Source organism: Cherax quadricarinatus, chromosome 12 (genome assembly GCF_038502225.1).
Source record: "Cherax quadricarinatus isolate ZL_2023a chromosome 12, ASM3850222v1, whole genome shotgun sequence".
NCBI lineage: Eukaryota > Metazoa > Arthropoda > Malacostraca > Decapoda > Parastacidae > Cherax > Cherax quadricarinatus.
Genome location: NC_091303.1, coordinates 37993183 through 38014413, shown reverse-complemented (window position 1 = coordinate 38014413; position 21231 = coordinate 37993183). Strand labels below are relative to the sequence as shown.

General features: G+C 44.1%; 1 protein-coding gene across 7 annotated transcripts in view; it reads right to left on the bottom strand.

The window, feature by feature from the left end:
- The window catches only part of Btk (tyrosine-protein kinase Btk29A), a 728553-nt gene that overhangs the window by 508779 nt on the left and 198543 nt on the right, over positions 1-21231 (bottom strand). The window lies entirely within an intron of this gene.

Here is a 21231-nt window from a genome sequence, read left to right as displayed (position 1 = left end):
CACGACTCTTCCTTCAAGGACCCAGACGTGAGCCAGGGATTCCAAATAAGTCAGCAGATGAGCATGTGTGGCCGTGTCCCTGAGTTATTTCGAGGCGTGAGTGTGGGCGCTCGACCCTGACTAAACATTAGGACCCTCAACACACCGACAATTTAACACTTTGGAATCTACTGCAAATTTTGAAGGTCATATAAAGACACATTTTGAGAATATAGTGGGCAGAAAGAAACAAAAACAGTAACAACATCCAGCATACTATCCTAAGAGAGACCTTTCCCCCCTCTCCCGCATATCTAAGGAAAAACAAAGGCAGCCACACGCACGAGAACATTTATTATTATTATTATTATTATTATTATTATTATTATTATTATTATTATTATTATTATAAAAAGAAGCGCTAAACTCACTTGGGTCATAGAGTACGTAGAGAACAGATTTTCTTCCTGACATACCTGGAATATAAGATATGGGAAGAGTGGCTCGGCTCCTCCTAAAATATTACGTCAGTAGGAACAGCGCGACGTGTTCTTCCAGTGAAAGCCACCAATACTACTGAAACTTTGTTCTTCCAGCGCTTGTTCTTCCAACACTTGTTCTTCCAACACTTGCCTCACTACGTCAGTAGGAACAGCACAACCTGTTCTTCCAGCACCTGATGCCAGCACTGCTTGATGTCTCTTCATCCATCACTTGCTGCACACTGTTACGTCTCACGATTCCCGCTTAAGCCATCACGAACGTCATCATTAAAAAGCATTTAATAGGAGTCAATAATACGTTAGCGCAGAAAACAATTAGAGGCTTGGCCGAGCTTCAGCGGGAAATTAACTGTCTTAAGAATGTTGGAACCTACTAGATGCAGGCAGCTTCACTGTCAGCCAAGTGACAGAAAACCTTGAAGCCCACGTACTACAAGCCCACGTACTATAAGCCCACGTACTACAAGCCCACGTACAAGCCCACGTACAAGCCCACTACAAGCCCACGTACTACAAGACCACGTACTACAAGCCCATGTACCGCAAGCCCATGTACCGCAAGCCCACGTAATACAATCCCACGTAATACAATCCCACGTAATACCAGCCCACGTACCACAACCCCATGTAATACAATCTCACATACTACAAGCGGAAGTACTACAAGCCCACGTACCACAATCCCACGTAATAGAAGTCTACGTACTACAAGCAAACGTACTACAAGACCACGTACAAGCCCACGTAATAAAAAGCCACGTACTACATGGCCACGTATAAGCTCACGTAATAAAAAAAGTAATAAAGCCCACATAATACAAGCCCACGTACCACAAGACCACGTACTACAAGCGGACGTACCACAAGACCACGTACAAGCCGACGTACCACAAAACCACGTACTACAAACCCACATACCACAAGACTATGTACTACAAGCCCACGTACCGCAAGCCCATGTAATACAAACCCATGTACTACAAACCCACGTACAAATCCACGTACCACAATCCCAAGTACCACAAATCTTCGAATGGGCTACACGGGGCAATGTTCAACGACAACAATTTTCAGATACTCCGCTACGGACACACCGAAAAAAAAACGTTAAACCATGTTAGATGTTAGGTACCGGGATCAGGATGGTGTTACCATCACTACTTCACCTACATGTATGTCGATCCCTAAGCGACTTCAATATACGCAAAAAGAATAGTGCTGTGTACTAATACAATTTTAGTGCAGCAATATATATATATATATATATATATATATATATATATATATATATATATATATACATATATATATATATATATATATATATATATATATATATATATATATATATATATATATATATATATATATATATATATATATACTTTATAAACTTCATCGCAAATTTTACAAGGAATCTTATAGACACATCCGTCAGCATTTTGGGGGGAATTCTTTATCAAAAGTTTTTTTTTACTGTATCAAGATTTTTAAATACAACTTTGATATTAAAAGTCTTAAGAAGAGAAGGCATATCAACCAAAACTTGGTTGATATGCCTTCTTGGGTAGAATATTTTGTTAGTGGGATGTCGTGAGGACTTGTCTAGTTGGACCAGCGGACCTACTGCAGTGTTCCTCTTTTCTAATGAGTCCGGTATTGTCGCGCGTCAGGTGTTTATTTTTGTTGTGGGGGTTGACTGTGAAGTGTAGTCTAAGCCCTTTAATTGCCTTCCTTTGATGTATTACTTTTATAGTTCCTTGACAATGTGAGTAGTCACCAAAGCGCTTGGAATTTCACTACTCTTTCACAGTGGTTGTTTTGCATATATATATATATATATATATATATATATATATATATATATATATATATATATATATATATATATATATATATATATATATATGTCGTGCCGAATAGACAGAACTTGCGATCTTGGCTTAAATAGCAACGCTTATCTTGCCATATAGGAAAAGCGAAAATTTGTGTATGCAATAAATTCGTCAAAATCATTCTGAACCTAACGAAAAATATATATTTCACTGTGTTTGTTTAGTTTTAAATTATTGTAACCAAATCTAAAATATATTTAGTTGGGTTAGACTAAAATAAATTGTTCTTGTTATAATAAGGTTAGGTAAGTTTTCTAAGATTCTTTTGGAGCAAAATTAAAAATTTTGACATTAACATTAATGAAAAAAATGTATCTTTAAACGTATAAGAGAAAATTTTAGAAAGGACTTAATTTTAAATGAGTTCTTGCTAATTGGCCAGTTTTACATATTCGGCACGACATATATATATATATATATATATATATATATATATATATATATATATATATATATATATATATATATATATATATTTTATTTATTATCACACCGGCCGATTCCCACCAAGGCAGGATGGCCCGAAAAAGAAAAACTTTCACCATCATTCACTCCATCACTGTCTTGCCAGAAGGGTGCTTTACACTACAGTTTTTAAACTGCAACATTAACACCCCTCCTTCAGAGTGCAGGCACTGTACTTCCCATCTCCAGGACTCAAGTCCGGCCTGCCGGTTTCCCTGAATCCCTTCATAAATGTTACTTTGCTCACACTCCAACAGCACGTCAAGTATTAAAAACCATTTGTCTCCATTCACTCCTATCAAACACGCTCATGCATGCCTCCTGGAAGTCCAAGCCCCTCGCACACAAAACCTCCTTTACCCCCTCCCTCCAACCCTTCCTAGGCCGACCCCTACCCCGCCTTCCTTCCACTACAGACTGATACACTCTTGAAGTCATTCTGTTTCGCTCCATTCTCTCTACATGTCCGAACCACCTCAACAACCCTTCCTCAGCCCTCTGGACAACAGTTTTGGTAATCCCGCACCTCCTCCTAACTTCCAAACTACGAATTCTCTGCATTATATTCACACCACACATTGCCCTCAGACATGACATCTCCACTGCCTCCAGCCTTCTCCTCGCTGCAACATTCATCACCCACGCTTCACACCCATATAAGAGCGTTGGTAAAACTATACTCTCATACATTCCCCTCTTTGCCTCCAAGGACAAAGTTCTTTGTCTCCACAGACTCCTAAGTGCACCACTCACTCTTTTTCCCTCATCAATTCTATGATTCACCTCATCTTTCATAGACCCATCCGCTGACACGTCCACTCCCAAATATCTGAATACGTTCACCTCCTCCATACTCTCTCCCTCCAATCTGATATTCAATCTTTCATCACCTAATCTTTTTGTTATCCTCATAACCTTACTCTTTCCTGTATTCACCTTTAATTTTCTTCTTTTGCACACCCTACCAAATTCATCCACCAATCTCTGCAACTTCTCTTCAGAATCTCCCAAGAGCACAGTGTCATCAGCAAAGAGCAGCTGTGACAACTCCCACTTTGTGTGTGATTCTTTATCTTTTAACTCCACGCCTCTTGCCAAGACCCTCGCATTTACTTCTCTTACAACCCCATCTATAAATATATTAAACAACCACGGTGACATCACACATCCTTGTCTAAGGCCTACTTTTACTGGGAAAAAATTTCCCTCTTTCCTACATACTCTAACTTGAGCCTCACTATCCTCGTAAAAACTCTTCACTGCTTTCAGTAACCTACCTCCTACACCATACACTTGCAACATCTGCCACATTGCCCCCCTATCCACCCTGTCATACGCCTTTTCCAAATCCATAAATGCCACAAAGACCTCTTTAGCCTTATCTAAATACTGTTCACTTATATGTTTCACTGTAAACACCTGGTCCACACACCCCCTACCTTTCCTAAAGCCTCCTTGTTCATCTGCTATCCTATTCTCCGTCTTACTCTTAATTCTTTCAATTATAACTCTACCATACACTTTACCAGGTACACTCAACAGACTTATCCCCCTATAATTTTTGCACTCTCTTTTATCCCCTTTGCCTTTATACAAAGGAACTATGCATGCTCTCTGCCAATCCCTAGGTACCTTACCCTCTTCCATACATTTATTAAATAATTGCACCAACCACTCCAAAACTATATCCCCACCTGCTTTTAACATTTCTATCTTTATCCCATCAATCCCGGCTGCCTTACCCCCTTTCATTTTACCTACTGCCTCACGAACTTCCCCCACACTCACAACTGGCTCTTCCTCACTCCTACAAGATGTTATTCCTCCTTGCCCTATACACGAAATCACAGCTTCCCTATCTTCATCAACATTTAACAATTCCTCAAAATATTCCTTCCATCTTCCCAATACCTCTAACTCTCCATTTAATAACTCTCCTCTCCTATTTTTAACTGACAAATCCATTTGTTCTCTAGGCTTTCTTAACTTGTTAATCTCACTCCAAAACTTTTTCTTATTTTCAACAAAATTTGTTGATAACATCTCACCCACTCTCTCATTTGCTCTCTTTTTACATTGCTTCACCACTCTCTTAACTTCTCTCTTTTTCTCCATATACTCTTCCCTCCTTGCATCACTTCTACTTTGTAAAAACTTCTCATATGCTAACTTTTTCTCCCTTACTACTCTCTTTACATCATCATTCCACCAATCGCTCCTCTTCCCTCCTGCACCCACTTTCCTGTAACCACAAACTTCTGCTGAACACTCTAACACTACATTTTTAAACCTACCCCATACCTCTTCGACCCCATTGCCTATGCTCTCATTAGCCCATCTATCCTCCAATAGCTGTTTATATCTTACCCTAACTGCCTCCTCTTTTAGTTTATAAACCTTTACCTCTCTCTTCCCTGATGCTTCTATTCTCCTTGTATCCCATCTACCTTTTACTCTCAGTGTAGCTACAACTAGAAAGTGATCTGATATATCTGTGGCCCCTCTATAAACATGTACATCCTGAAGTCTACTCAACAGTCTTTTATCTACCAATACATAATCCAACAAACTACTGTCATTTCGCCCTACATCATATCGTGTATACTTATTTATCCTCTTTTTCTTAAAATATGTATTACCTATAACTAAACCCCTTTCTATACAAAGTTCAATCAAAGGGCTCCCATTATCATTTACACCTGGCACCCCAAACTTACCTACCACACCCTCTCTAAAAGTTTCTCCTACTTTAGCATTCAAGTCCCCTACCACAATTACTCTCATACTTGGTTCAAAGGCTCCTATACATTCACTTAACATCTCCCAAAATCTCTCTCTCTCCTCTGCATTCCTCTCTTCTCCAGGTGCATACACACTTATTATGACCCACTTCTCGCATCCAACCTTTACTTTAATCCACATAATTCTTGAATTTACACATTCATATTCTCTTTTCTCCTTCCATAACTGATCATTTAACATTACTGCTACCCCTTCCTTTGCTCTAACTCTCTCAGATACTCCAGATTTAATCCCATTTATTTCCCCCCACTGAAACTCTCCTACCCCCTTCAGCTTTGTTTCGCTTAGGGCCAGGACATCCAACTTCTTTTCATTCATAACATCAGCAATCATCTGTTTCTTGTCATCCGCACTACATCCACGCACATTTAAGCAACCCAGTTTTATAAAGTTTTTCTTCTTCTCTTTTTTAGTAATTGTATACAGGAGAAGGGGTTACTAGCCCATTGCTCCCGGCATTTTAGTCGCCTCATACGACACGCATGGCTTACGGAGGAAAGATTCTTTTCCACTTCCCCATGGACAATAGAAGAAATAAAAAAGAACAAGAGCTATTTAGAAAAAGGAGAAAAACCTAGATGTATGTATATATATATATGCATGTGCGTGTCTATGAAGTGTGACCAAAGTGTAAGTAGGAGTAGCAAGATATCCCTGTTATCTTAGCGTGTTTATGAGACAGAAAAAAGAAACCAGCAATCCTACCATCATGCAAAACAGTTACAGGTTTTTGTTTCACAGTCATCTGGCAGGACGGTAGTACTTCCCTGGGTGGTTGCTGTCTACCAACCTACTACCTATTGTCTACCAACCTATATATATATATATACTACCTAAAATATATATATATATATATATATATATATACATTATATATATATATATATATATATATATATATATATATATATATATATATATATGTAAGTTTATATATAATATATATATATATATATATATATATATATATATATATATATATATATTTTAGGTAGTAGGTTGGTAGTCAGCAACCGCCCAGGGAGGTACTACCGTCCTGCCAAGTGAGTGTAAAACGAAAGCCTGTAATTGTTTTGCATGATGGTAGTATTGCTGGTGTCCTTTTTTCTGTCTCATAAACATGCAAGATTTCAGGTACGTCTTGCTACTTCTACTTACACTTAGGTCCCACTACACATACATGTACAAGCATATATATGTATATATACACATCCCTATGGGTTTTCTTCTATTTTCTTTCTAGTTCTTGTTCTTGTTTATTTCCTCTTATCTCCATGGGGAAGTGGAACAGAATTCTTCCTCTGTAAGCCATGCGTGTTGTAAGAGGCGACTAAAATGCCGGGAGCAAGGGGCTAGTAACCCCTTCTCCCGTACCAATTACTAAATTTAAAAAAAGAAACTTTCGTTTTTCTTTTTGGGCCACCCTGCCTTGGCGGGCTACGGCCGGTTTGTTGAATATATATATATATATATATATATATATATATATATATATATATATATATATATATATATATATATATATATATATATATGTGTGTGTGTGTGTGTGTGTGTGTGTGTGTGTGTATGTGTGTGTATGTATGTCGTACTGAATAGGTAAAACTTGCAATTGTGGCTTAAATAGCAACGCTCTTCTTGCCGAATAAGTCAAATAAAAAAACTGTGCATGCAATAATTTAACAAAAATCATTCTGAACCTAACGAAAAAAAATATATTTCATTGTGTTTATTATTAAATTATTGTAAACTTATATAAAATACAGTAGACCCTTGTTTAACATAGCTTTGTTTGGCACGTTTTGGTTTTAGCACAACTGAAGAGTTGCTGCTTCCACAACTTTAAGTTGCGTAATAAGTTACATAATATTAAGTTTTCCGGTGAAAGTGCTTCAGCTGATCATACAGCAGCAAGTAATTTCCCTGCTGAATTGCAGAAAATTATTTCTGAGGGTGGCTATGAGTCACATCAAGCGTTTAATGCTGACGAGACAAGTGTTTTTTGGAAGAAAATGCCAACTCGAACTCAGATCAGTCATTAAGAGAAAAGTGCACTGACAGCAAATGATCGCTTCACCCTACTCCTTTGCGGTAATGAATAAGGTGCAAGCCCATGGTTATTTACCGCTCTAAGAATCCTCGTGCTTTGAAAGATGTAGATAAAAACACCTTACCAGTAATTTGGAGGTCAAACCAGTCAGCACTGATGACAGAGGAAATATTTATTGACTGGTTTAAGTATCACTTTATTAATGAAGTTAAGTTTTACCTGCACATCAAGAACCTTGCATTCAAGGCTCTCTTCATTCTTGATAATTCATGTACTCATCCACAAACTTTCCTGGATTTGACCCCACATGTAAAAGTTGTATTTTTACCTCCAAATACATCTCTAATACAACCACTGGATCTTGGAGTCCAGAGGAAATGTCGGCAGAGCTTGACGCATAGATACAAGGGAGCCACATAGCAGAAGATGAAGAAGAACCTGAAGAAAAACAGTTAACATTGCAGCAGTTACGTGAACAGTTCTATGTTGCTGCTAAGCTAGCAAACTTTTTCACTGAAGAAGACCCTGACAAATCTAGAAGCAGTGCTGTGAAACGGGGTCTAGACCAGCTGATGATGCCTTACCGTCAGCTGTATAATGTAAAAGAGCCCAGAGATCCATTACAGAATTTATGTACAATCCAATACAACCATCGACTTTAGTACCAGAACCTCTACCATCCACTTCTGCCGACAACCAAGAACCATCCACCTCAGTCCAGTAGGACCACACCATGCATATCCACTCTCTTCACAATCATCTACAAATACCATTACCCACAATTTAAGGTATAAAATACTATTATTTCTATTGCATTTGTAGTCTAAACAGTAATATAACACGGCAATGAACTACAATTACATATTCACTTTTATTTTTGTAAGATCTGTTGGTCTAAAAAAATAAGTTGCTTGGCTTTTTGGGGGCTTCCAGGAACGTTACCCTAATTTTCCCCTAAGTTCTTCAGTTTGTCTAACACGGTTTTAACTAAAACGGCGTTTTCAGGAACGTAACTATCGTGTTAAACGACGGTCTACTGTATATTTAGTTGGATTAGGCTAAAGTAAATTGAGCTTGTTATAACAAGGTTAGCGAAGTTTCATTAGGTTCTCTTGGTACAAAATCATTAATTTTTATATTAACATAAATGAAAAAATATATCTTTAAATATACAAGAGAAAATTATTGCATACACAGATTTTCGCTTGCCTTATTCGCCAAGAAGAGCGTTGCTATTTAAGCCAAAATCTCAAGTTTTACCTATTCGACACGACATGTATATGTATACATGCATGTGCCTATACACATTTATGTATCTTCCTGTGTATGTCTGTCTGCTTATGTACCTTTGATTAGTTCCTCTCAGAGCCCGGCCATGGACCAGGCTGCTCTGGTTGCTGGAGCCCCGTTCACCTACATATACATCACAGCCTGGTTCATCTGGCACGTGGTGAAGCTATTTGTCCAGTTTCCTCCTGAAGACTTCTACACTTGTCCCGACAGTGTTTCTGATATCTTCTGGTAAGATACTGAAATAGTCAGGGACCCCTGACGCTGATATACGTGTACGTATGTATATACTTGTGCATGTATGTGTTAATGAAGTGAGACGAACTGAAGCAAGCAGTTATTGATGTTAATGGGCGACTGACTCACAGTTAATTCAAATATGAAACTACATAAATCAGTGTTTAGAGCAAGAAACACAAAAATTCTTACTGTTTTTTTTTTCATTTATATCACCTGTTTTTTTCTCTCCTGCTTATATCCGAAACCAATAGACCATCATAATGAAAGTTTAAAGCTGATCAGAAAAATCATTCTCCAGCAACTGATCTGATTCCAACGACTGCAAGTTTTTTAGCAGTTTCAGTAAAATTTGCAGCTACTCAGACTAAACTTGTGGGTCATCATCTGTCTTGTCATCGTTAATAGTTTGAAGCCGATCAAAAGAAACATTCTTTAAATGTTGAAAATAAATTAATTTCACTATTTATTCAATAAAATTGGCAAGTTGGTATTTATGTCACCCAGTAACTAGGTAAATTTTGTGTACTGGAAACCACACCAGTGGGGAAAATTTGAAGCCGATCAGATGAGTCATTCTCTAGTTATTGCGTAGATTCCACATAACAATTACTCAGATATGGTAAACACGAGGAAATTAAATCTTCATCAGAGTACAAAACAAATTCTGGCCACAAAATAGAGCGAAACACCAACGTCAAAGACCTGGGAGTGATCATGTCGGAGGATCTCACCTTCAAGGACCATAACATTGTATCAATCGCATCTGCTAGAAAAATGACAGGATGGATAATGAGAACCTTCAAAACTAGGGAGGCCAAGCCCATGATGACACTCTTCAGGTCACTTGTTCTATCTAGGCTGGAATATTGCTGCACACTAACAGCACCTTTCAAGGCAGGTGAAATTGCCGACCTAGAAAATGTACAGAGAACTTTCACGGCGCGCATAACGGAGATAAAACACCTCAATTATTGGGAGCGCTTGAGGTTCCTAAACCTGTATTCCCTGGAACGCAGGAGGGAGAGATACATGATTATATACACCTGGAAAATCCTAGAGGGACTAGTACCGAACTTGCACACGAAAATCACTCACTACGAAAACAAAAGACTTGGCAGACGATGCACCATCCCCCCAATGAAAAGCAGGGGTGTCACTAGCACGTTAAGAGACCATACAATAAGTGTCAGGGGCCCGAGACTGTTCAACTGCCTCCCAGCATACATAAGGGGGATTACCAACAGATCCGTGGCAGTCTTCAAGCTGGCACTGGACAAGCACCTAAAGTCGGTTCCTGACCAGCCGGGCTGTGGCTCGTACGTTGGTTTGCGTGCAGCCAGCAGCAACAGCCTGGTTGATCAGGCTCTGATCCACCAGGAGGCCTGGTCACAGACCGGGCCGCGGGGGCGTTGACCCCCGGAACTCTCTCCAGGTAAACTCCAGGTAACAAATTTGCCCACACACACACACACACACACACACACTACAATGGATCCGGGAATACTTGTCAGGAAGACAGCATGGTACGTGGGCGCCTGTGATCAGCAGGGTTCCCACAGGGGTCCGTATTAGGACCAGTGCTGTTTCTGGTATTTGTGAAAGACTTGATGGAAGGAATAGACTCCGAAGTCTCCCTGTTTGCAGATGACGTGAAGCTGATGAGAATTCATTCGGTCGAAGACCAGGCAGAACTACAAAGGGATTTGGACAGGCTGCAGACCTGGCCCAGCAATTGGCTCCTGGAGTTCAACCCCACCAAGTGCAAAGTTATGAAGATTGGGGAAGGGCAAAGAAGACCGCAGACGGAATACAATCTAGGGGGGAGGGGAGAGACTACAAACCTCACTCAAGAAAAAAAGATCTTGGGGTGAGTATAACATCAGTCTCATCCCCTGAAGCGCACATCAACCAAATAACTGCTGCAGCATATGGGCGCCTGGCAAACCTCAGAACAGCATTCCGACATCTTAATAAGGAATCGTTCAGGACCCTGTACACCGTGTACGTTAGGCCCATATTGGAGTATGCGGCACCAGTCTGGAACCCACACCTAGCCAAGCACGTAAAGAAACTAGAGAAAGTGCAAAGGTTTGCAACATGACTAGTCCCAGAGCAAAGAGGTATGTCCTACGAGGAGAGGTTAAGGGAAATCAACCTGACGACACTGGAGGACAGGAGAGATAGGGAGGGGACATGATAACGACATACAAAATACTGAGAGGAATTGGCAAGGTGGACAGAGACAGGATGTTCCAGACATGGGTCACAGCAACAAGGGGACACAGTTGGAAGTTGAAGACACAGATGAATCGCAGGGATGTTAGGAAGTATTTCTTCAGCCACAGAGTAGTCAGGAAGTGGAATAGTTTGGGAAGCGATGTAGTGGAGGCAGGATCCATACATAGCTTTAAGCAGAGGTATGATAAAGCTCACGGTTCAGGGAGAGTGACCTAGTAGCGACCAGTGAAGAGGCGGGACCAGGAGCTAGGACTCGACCCTTGCAACCTCAACTAGGTGAGTACAACTAGGTGAGTACACACACACCACACACACACACACACACACACACACACACACACACACACACACACACACACACACACACACAAACAACACACACACAACACACACGCACGCACACACACACACACACACACACACACACACACACACACACACACACACACACACACACGTTAGGAAGTATTTCTTCAGTCATAGAGTCGTCAGGAAGTGGAATAGCCTAGCAAGTGAAGTAGTGGAGGCAGGAACCATACATAGTTTTAAAAAGAGGTATGATAAAGCTCAGGAAGCAGAGAGAAAGAGGACCTAGTAGCAATCAGTGAAGAGGCGGGGCCAGGAGCTGAGTCTCGACCCCTGCAACCACAATTAGGCGAGTACACACGTACACACACACACAACAGACAACACACAACACACACACACAACACACAACACACACACAACACACAACACACACACACAACACACAACACAACACACACACACACACAACACACAACACACAACACACACACACACACACACACGCACAACACACAACACACAACACACACACACAACACACACACACAACACACAACACACAAAACACACACAACACACAATACACAACACACAACACACAACACACAATACACAACACACAACACACAACACACAACACACACACAGTGAAGAGGCGGGGCCAGGAGCTTGGACTCGACTCCTGCAACCTCCACTAGGTGAGTATAACTAGGTGAGTACACACACACACAAGATACATCACCTAATAAATACTGAGGTCGTTCAGAAGAGGCAACCTGAAATTTATTTAATTTATCGGTAATCAAAATTTCCACACAATTTTACACATAAAATCACAAAATATGCACACACCCATCTGAATGTGACTCTCCAGGGTCGTGGTAAGTTATCAGAGCACTTCAAGGACGCTGCGGAGAGCCTCAGTAACTTCAGTCATAGACCACCTGCCTGTACCAGGTCTTCCTTTAATCTGGTCTTCTTTACTTTACACAAGCTTTCAAAATTTGAATACAGTCAGATGATGGGTTCTCCAGTTATGAGCGAAATAAAATCTAAAAAAAAAAAAATCGAAAAGCTGGAGGAAGAAAAATAAATGAAAAAAATCAGAGAATCCTCATGAAAATATTAGTGTTGTCAGCAGGAAGCGTCCAGACGAGACACACCACACACTCTACCTCCACAGTCTCCAGTATACCTGCAGGGAGTTAAGGGGACCAAAGCCCCCGCGGTGCACTCCATGACCGGGCCTCGCGGTGGATCAAGACCTAATCAACCAGGATGCTACAGCTGACCGAGTGCATTCCAGCGTACGAACCACAGCCCGGCTAGTCAAGCACTGATTTTGTATAATATACACCTGATTTTGTAGAATATACACCTGATTTTGTAGAATATACACCTGATTTTGTAGAATATACACCTGATTTTGTAGAATATACACCTGATTTTATAGAATATACACCTGATTTTCTAGAATATACACCTGATTTTCTAGAATATACACCTGATTTTCTAGAATATACACCTGATTTTCTAGAATATATACCTTTTACTCTCCGCACTAATTCAGGCGACTAGACTATAAAAAATATTAAAACTTCCTGAAACTGCATTACCTAAGACACAAGCGAGAAAAATACACGATAATTTGCATCTATGCTACATGAAAACCAGGTTATTACAGTCAGCTATTATAAGCTAAATAAATTTGAACAACATCCATGTTGAGGAAAGTGAACTCATACACGAGTGCAGTGCGACTCAGACCTGAGCCTCTCCCTGGCTACCTCAGCATCATTTTAAGAGGCACGGAAGTTCCTCCGTCTTCTAATAACATTTTTCCACTGTGGTATAACTTAACAAACTATTGTCATCAAAGATTTGTTAAGTTATACCATGAATTAAGGAAAGATCCCAGACTTCACCTTACGAAACAAAGTAAATGCGATATTAATTATGGACAAGGTAGATTACAGTGGAAAAATTAACATGTTATTAGAAGACGGGGGGACTTAGGTGCCCTTTAAAGCTTGCTTCTCCGAAACAGGTCTCACAAGACCCAGGCTCATCACTCGGGTCTGTGACTATGTCTCGTCCAAGGTTTTCAGCCAGGTCTCATGATGGCTCAGGCTCGGCCCCTTGTGTCTGTGTAGCTAGCCTGTCCCATCAATACAATGGTAATGTTGGAGCTACATCAAAAACAGGGTCACGCCACTACCAGGAGTGCCATGTTACTCCCCAAGGGGGCCATACCACCACTACCAGGAGTGCTATGTTACTCCCCAGGGGCCCACACCACCACTACCAGGAGTGCCATATTACTCCCCAAGGGGTTACACCACCGCTACTAGGAGTGTATGCTACTTCCCAGGGGGCCACGCCACCACTACAGGGGTCATACCAACATGGACATGTAAGGGGCCAATACAAGAGTCCAAACCATCAGGGGCCACACCATCAGTGGTTACACCGCTAGGAGCCACACAACCAGGGACCACACCACCAGGGCAATACCATCAGGGACCACACCACCAGAGACCACACCACCAAAGACCACACCACCAGAAGCCACACCACCAGGGCAAAAAACAAGGAGCCACACCACCAGGGGCAACATCACTAGTGGCCATACCACTAGGGGGCTACACCACCAGTGGCCACACAATTTGAAGCAACACTAGGGGACACACCACTAGGGGAAACACCACCAGGAGTCACACCACCAGGGATCATACCACCAAGGACCATATCACCAGTGGCCACAACACCAGGGGCCACACCACTAGCGACCACATTTCCAGTGGCCACACTAATAGGGGCTATACCACCAATGGCCACATAATCTACAGTCATACACCAGAGGCCACTCCACCAGGGATTACACCACCAGGAGCTACATCACCAGGTGCCACACCACAAGGGACCACACCACGAGGGACCACAACACTAGGAGACACACCACTAGGGGACACACCACCAGGAGCCACACCACTAGGAACCACACTGTACACAGTAACACTACTGACACAATCAGGGTCCATACCACCAGGGGTAACACACCAGGGACTACACCAGGGGCCACAACACTAGGGGCCACATCACTAGGAGCCACACCACCAAGGGCAACACTACCAGGAGCCACACTACCTGGAATCAAACCACCAGGGATCACACCAGGGGTTACATCACCAGGGATCACACCACCAGGGGTCACACCACCAGGGGCTACACCATCAGGGCCCACACCACCAGGGACCACACCACCAGGGACCACACTACCAGGGGCCACATCACCAGGGGCTAAACCACCAGGGACCACACCACCAGGGGCCACAGCACCAGCGACTACACCACCAGAGGCCACACCACTAGGGGACACCACCAGGAACCACACCACTAGCGACCACACCACCAGGGACCATTCCACTAGGGGCCACACCACCAGGGGCAACACCACAAGGGACCATACCACCATGGGCTACACCAGCATGAGCCACACCACCAGAGACCACACCACCAGCAACACCACTAGCAGACACACCACCAGGAACCACGCCACCAGGGACCACACCACCAAGGACCACACTACGAGAGACCATTCCACTACGGGTCACACCACAAGGGGTTACACCACCACAGGCCATACCACCAGGGGGTACACCACCATGAGCCACACCACCAGGGACCACACCACCAGGAGCCACTCCACCAGTGACACGACTAGGGGACACACCACCAGGAACCACACCACCAGGGACCACAACTTTCCCCTGGCTGCCTGCACCAAATAAGGTTCATCACTCCCACTCTTCTCTATCTCACCAAACATGTTGTCTCTATGTCTCAGCATTCTTGGGTTGTGTCAACCTGTCTCTCACAGTAACCTTCACATTCTTGGGTTGTGTCAACCTGTCTCTCACAGTAACCTTCACATTCCTGGGTTGTGTCAACCTGTCTCTCACAGTAACCTTCACATTCTTGGGTTGTGTCAACCTGTCTCTCACAGTAACCTTCACATTCTTGGGTTGTGTCAACCAATCTCTCAAGGTAACCTTCACATTCTTGGGTTGTGTCAACCAATCTCTCACAGTAACCTTCACATTCTTGGGTTGTGTCAACCAACCTCTCACAGTAACCTTCACATTCTTGGGATGTGTCAACCAGTCTCTCACAGTAACCCTCACATTCTTGGGTTGTGTCAACCAGTCTCTAACAGTAACCTTCACATTCTTGGGTCGTGTCAACCAATCTCTCACAGTAACCTTCGCATTCTTGGGTTGTGTCAACCAGTCCCTCACAGTAACCTTCACATTCTTGAGTTGTATCAACCTGTCCCTCACAGTAACGTTCACATTCTTGGGTTGTGTCAACCAGTCTCTCACAGTAACCTTCACATTCTTGGGTTGTGTCAACCAGTCTCTCACAGTAACCTTCACATTCTTGGGTTGTGTCAACCAGTCTCTCACAGTAACCTTCACATTCTTGGGTTGTGTCAACCAGTCTCTCACAGTAACCTTCACATTCTTGGGTTGTGTCAACCAGTCTCTCACAGTAACCTTCACATTCTTGGGTTGTGTCAACCAGTCTCTCACAGTAACCTTCACATTCTTGGGTTGTGTCAACCAGTCTCTCACAGTAACCTTCACATTCTTGGGTTGTGTCAACCAGTCTCTCACAGTAACCTTCACATTCTTGGGTTGTGTCAACCAGTCTCTCACAGTAACCTTCACATTCTTGGGTTGTGTCAACCAGTCTCTCACAGTAACCTTCACATTCTTGGGTTGTGTCAACCACTCTCTCACAGTAACCTTCACATTCTTGGGTTGTGTCAACCAGTCTCTCACAGTAACCTTCACATTCTTGGGTTGTGTCAACCAGTCTCTCACAGTAACCTTCACATTCTTGGGTTGTGTCAACCAGTCTCTCACAGTAACCTTCACATTCTTGGGTTGTGTCAACCAGTCTCTCACAGTAACCTTCACATTCTTGGGTTGTGTCAACCAATCTCTCACAGTAACCTTCACATTCTTGAGTTGTATCAACCTGTCTCTCACAGTAACCTTCACATTCTTGGGTTGTGTCAACCAGTCTCTCACAGTAACCTTCACATTCTTGGGTTGTATCAACCAGTCTCTCACAGTAACCTTCACATTCTTGGGTTGTGTCAACCTGTCTCTAACAGTAACCTTCACATTCTTGGGTTGTGTCAACCTGTCTCTCACAGTAACCTTCACATTCTTGGGTTGTGTCAACCAGTCTCTCACAGTAACCTTCACATTCTTGGGCTGTGTCAACCTGTTTCTCACAGTAACCTTCACATTCTTGGGTTGTGTCAACCTGTCTCTAACAGTAACGTTCACATTCTTGGGTTGTGTCAACCTGTCTCTCACAGTAACCTTCACATTCTTGGGCTGTGTCAACCTGTCTCTCACAGTAACCTTCACATTCTTGGGTTGTGTCAACCTGTCACAGTAACCTTCACATTCTTGGGTTGTGTCAACCTGTCTCTCACAGTAACCTTCACATTCTTGGGTTGTGTCAACCTGTCTCTCACAGTAACCTTCACATTCTTGGGTTGTGTCAACCTGTTTCTCACAGTAACCTTCACATTCTTCGGTTGTGTCAACCTGACTCTCAGAGTAACCTTCACATTCTTGGGTTGTGTCAACCAGTCTCTCACAGTGACCTTCACTTTCTTGGGTTGTGTCAACCAGTCTCTCACAGTAACCTTCACATTCTTGGGTTGTGTCAACCAGTCTCTCACAGTGACCTTCACTTTCTTGGGTTGTGTCAACCAGTCTCTCACAGTGACCTTCACATTCTTGGGTTGTGTCAACCAGTCTCTCACAGTAACCTTCACATTCTTGGGTTGTGTCAACCAGTCTCTCACAGTAACCTTCACATTCTTGGGTTGTGTCAACCAGTCTCTCACAGTAACCTTCACATTCTTGGGTTGTGTCAACCAGTCTCTCACAGTAACCTTCACATTCTTGGGTTGTGTCAACCAGTCTCTCACAGTAACCTTCACATTCTTGGGTTGTGTCAACCAGTCTCTCACAGTGACCTTCACATTCTTGGGTTGTGTCAACCAGTCTCTCACAGTGACCTTCACATTCTTGGGTTGTGTCAACCAGTCTCTCACAGTGACCTTCACATTCTTGGGTTGTGTCAACCAGTCTCTCACAGTAACCTTCACATTCTTGGGTTGTGTCAACCAGTCTCTCACAGTAACCTTCACATTCTTGGGTTGTGTCAACCAGTCTCTCACAGTGACCTTCACATTCTTGGGTTGTGTCAACCAGTCTCTCACAGTAACCTTCACATTCTTGGGTTGTGTCAACCAGTCTCTCACAGTAACCTTCACATTCTTGGGTTGTGTCAACCAGTCTCTCACAGTAACCTTCACATTCTTGGGTTGTGTCAACCAGTCTCTCACAGTAACCTTCACATTCTTGGTCCAAGTTAACCAGTCCTTTACCTTTCATATATTTTGATGGGTTCCGTGATATGACTGATGTGTATAGGTATGACTGGTGGCGCCAGGATGTGTAGAGGTATGACTGGTGGCGCCAGGATGTGTATAGGTATGACTGGTGGCGCCAGGATGTGTAGAGGTATGACTGGTGGCGCCAGGATGTGTAGAGGTATGACTGGTGGCGCCAGGATGTTTAGAGGTATGACTGGTGGCGCCAGGATGTGTCGAGGTATGACTGGTGGCGCCAGGATGTGTCGAGGTATGACTGGTGGCGCCAGGATGTGTCGAGGTATGACTGGTGGCGCCAGGATGTGTCGAGGTATGACTGGTGGCGCCAGGATGTGTCGAGGTATGACTGGTGGCGCCAGGGTGTGTAGAGGTATGACTGGTGGCGCCAGGATGTGTAGAGGTATGACTGGTGGCGCCAGGATGTGTAGAGGTATGACTGGTGGCGCCAGGATGTGGAGAGGTATGACTGGTGGCGCCAGGATGTTTAGAGGTATGACTGGTGGCGCCAGGATGTGTCGAGGTATGACTGGTGGCGCCAGGATGTGTCGAGGTATGACTGGTGGCGCCAGGATGTGTCGAGGTATGACTGGTGGCGCCAGGATGTGTCGAGGTATGACTGGTGGCGCCAGGGTGTGTAGAGGTATGACTGGTGGCGCCAGGATGTGTAGAGGTATGACTGGTGGCGCCAGGATGTGTAGAGGTATGATTGGTGGCGCCAGGATGTGTAGAGGTATGACTAGTGGCGCCAGGATGTGTATAGATATGACTGGTGGCGCCAGTATGTGTCGAGGTATGATTGGTGGCGCCAGGATGTGTAGAGGTATGACTGGTGGCGCCAGGATGTGTAGAGGTATGACTGTTGGCGCCAGGATGTGTAGAGGTATGACTGGTGGCGCCAGGATGTGTAGAGGTATGACTCGTGGCGCCAGGATGTGTAGAGGTATGACTGGTGGCGCCAGGATGTGTAGAGATATGACTGGTGGCGCCAGGATGTGTAGAGGTATGACTGGTGGCGCCAGGATGTGTAGAGGTATGACTCGTGGCGCCAGGATGTGTAGAGGTATGACTGGTGGCGCCAGGATGTGTAGAGGTATGACTCGTGGCGCCAGGATGTGTAGAGGTATGACTGGTGGCGCCAGGATGTGTAGAGGTATGCCTTATGGCGCCAGGATGTGTAGAGGTATGACTGGTGGCGCCAAGATGTGTCGAGGTATGACTGGTGGCGCCAGGATGTGTCGAGGTATGACTGGTGGCGGTAGGATGTGTAGAAGTATGACTGGTGGCGCCAGGATGTGTAGAGGTATGACTGGTGGCGCCAGGATGTGTAGAGGTATGACTGGTGGCGCCAGGATGTGTAGAGGTATGATTGGTGGCGCCAGGATGTGTAGAGGTATGACTGGTGGCGCCAGGATGTGTAGAGGTATGACTGGTGGCGCCAGGATGTGTAGAGGTATGACTGGTGGCGCCAGGATGTGTAGAGGTATGACTGGTGGCGCCAGGATGTGTAGAGGTATGACTTGTGGCGCCAGGATGTGTAGAGGTATGACTGTTGGCGCCAGGATGTGTAGAGGTATGACTGGTGGCGCCAGGATGTGTAGAGGTATGACTGGTGGCGCCAGGATGTGTCGAGGTATGACTGGTGGCGCCAGAATGTGTATAGGTATGACTGGTGGCGCCAGGATGTGTAGAGATATGACTGGTGGCGCCAGGATGTGTAGAGGTATTACTGGAGATGTCAGGACGTGTAGAGGTATGACTGGTGGCGCAAGGATGTGTAGAGGTATGACTGGTGGCGCCAGGATGTGTAGAGGTATGACTGGTGGCGCCAAGATGTGTAGAGCTATGACTGGTGGCGCCAGGATGTGTAGAGATGTGACTCGTGGTGTCAGGATGTGTAGAGATATGACTGGTGGTACCAGGATGTGTAGTTGTATGACCGGTGGCGCCAGAATGTGTAGAGGTATGACTGGTGGCGTCAGGATGTGTAGAGGTATGACTGGAGGCGCCAGGATGTGTAGAAGTATGACTGGTGACGCCAGGATGTGTAGAGGTATGACTGGCGGCGTCAGTATGTGTAGAGGTATGACTGGTGGCACTAGGATGTGTAGTTGTATGACTGGTGGAGCCAGGATGTGTAGAGGTATGACTGGCGGCGCCAGGATGTGTAGAGGTATGACTGGTGACGCCAGGATGTGCAGAGCTATGTCTGGTGGTACCAGGATGTGTAGACTTATTAATGGTGGCGCCAGGATGTGCAGAGTTTTGACTGGTGATGCCAGGATGTGCAGAGGTATGACTGGTGGTGTCAGGATGGGTAGAGGTATGATTGGTGGCGCCAGGATGTGTAGAGGTATGACTGGTTGCGCCAGGATGTGTACAGGTATGACTTCTGGTGCCAGGGTGTGCAGAGGTATGACTGGTGGTGCCAGAATGTGCAGAGGTATTACTGGTGGTGCCAGGATGTGTAGAGGTGTGACTGTTGGTGTCAATATGTGTAGAGGTATGACTGGTGGTACCAGGATGTGTAGAGGTATGACCGATGGTGCCAGGATGTGTAGAGGTATGACTGTTGGCGCCAGGATGTGTAGAGGTATGACTGGTGGTGCCAGGATGAGTAGAGGTATGCCTGGTGATACCAGGATGTGTAGAGGTGTGACTGTTGGTGTCAGGATGTGTAGAGGCATGACTGGTGGTACCAGGATGTGTAGAGGTATGACTGATGGTGCCAGGATGTGTAGAGGTATGACTGTTGGCGCCAGGATGTGTAGAGGTATGACTGGTGGTGCCAGAATGTGCAGAGGTAACACTAGTCGCGCCAGGATGTGCAGAGGTATGACAGGTGGTGCCAGGATGTGTAGAGGTATGACTAATGGTGCCAGGATGTGTAGAGGTATGATTGTTGGCGCCAGGATGTGTAGAGGTATGACTGGTGGTGCCAGTATGTGTAGAGGTATGACTGGTGATGCCAGGATGTGC